A 1,722-nucleotide genomic window follows, 5' to 3' on the forward strand; every position below is an offset into this window, starting at 1 on the left:
CGGTAGCAAAATAGCTTTTCAAAATTGTGTCAAAGCACAAAAATGGTTAATCTACGACGATAGTGCAATAGGTACTAACACGTTTAATGATTTAAAAATGGGTGTGTGGCTGAAACAAAATGTGATACTTTATGAGTCGGAAAGATATTACTGACAGGGGTAAAATCTATTCCTATATGATCATTTATTAAGCAAATGCAATTGGAATTTGGAAAATAATGCTGGTACCTATTTGAAATTGTCCCAACGATTATATTAAAACATTCTCGCGTCAAGTATCATGTAAGAATACCTATTCGAGAAATTTTCGATTTTCCAGGAAATTTGTTCGATAGGCATTCTTGCGACATTAATCCGTTATGCGCGAGTGCACCATCCTGTTGAAACCACCACACCAGAGTTACCAATTTTGTTTTTTTTTGTATGCCGTATATCAGTGTATCCCTAATAAAAAATGCCACTAAATACAGTACTTTTTTACGAGGCCATATAAACAAATCAAGTTTGTGATGATTTCTCTGAAACGAAACATTGTTTTGAAAAAATCTCAGCGGTATCTTGTAGAGCTCAAAAAGTGGCAATGAGAAAGTGTTTTTCTGTATCTGCTCAAATAATATCAGAAAACAAAAACGAAATTGGCAAATTTCGGTATTATAATAACTGTTTAATAGGGCAAATTTAACCGCATCTTCTATGGTTTCGAAGATCCCCATGATAGACATCCTTATCTTGGTCACAGTCTACATATTTATTCTTATTTATTTTGCTTTTTTTTTGAGTGGGCGATGTTTCAGCCAAAGCTGCTATACCAACCCAACCCACTATACATTTACAAATATCCATGCCCGAACCCGGACCCCAACCAGAGACCCTTACTATCACAGTCCCGCTTTAATTGAACTGCGCCACACGGGCCGACTATTGGTGAAGTCAAAGCAAATACCTTAACAACGAAATGTAGGAAGAGAGTACTCATAAAAGGCAAGTGGAACGTCAGGAGGAGACATACCTATTGGTGATGTCAAAGCTTTCAATGCTAATATCTCCAAAATGGAGTCTTTAAGTCTTTAATGTCTTTAAAAACTTTAAATGTTTACGTGTAAAGAGCCTCCTCCCCATTAACCATCTACCAAGACATCAATAGCATGTACGATTTAAAAAAAATGCGCTTTATCTGCACAAGAGTGGTGCACAATTTATATTGTTTTCTTTTTATTACAAGGCTGTTTTGATAGGACCAGCACTTTGGATGCTACCGACGACAGAAAGTCGTCAAATGGTACATTTTAGTCAATATTGGAAAAATGGTCGTCCTCCAGCCGTCCATTACTACTTTATAAATTAGTTCAGTTTTAAAGTGGAGGGGCGGAGGGAGTCAATCTATGCAGAATTTAATGCTCTTTAATTTGGTTCTGAATAAGGTTTTCGCTAGGATGCGTTGTTATAAGCGAAAAACTGAAGGTCGTCCGAACATTTGGGGTACCAAAAATTATAGGAAACCCAGATTACTCGATTTCAGTACTACCTATATTAAACATCGAGCAACCATATCCTATTGTCCAACAAATTCGAGATGTACCAAATATCTATAACTGAACGATTTCTGTTGGCGCAGTCATATACTAAAACTGAAGCTTTTAAATTACCATGCCACAAGCAGCGCTATAGATTTTTATAACGATTTGGATGTTATTTCACTTAATTAAACTTTAAATTCATTAG

The sequence above is a fragment of the Photinus pyralis genome, unplaced genomic scaffold (assembly GCF_008802855.1).
Source record: "Photinus pyralis isolate 1611_PpyrPB1 unplaced genomic scaffold, Ppyr1.3 Ppyr1.4_LG6, whole genome shotgun sequence".
Lineage (NCBI taxonomy): Eukaryota > Metazoa > Arthropoda > Insecta > Coleoptera > Lampyridae > Photinus > Photinus pyralis.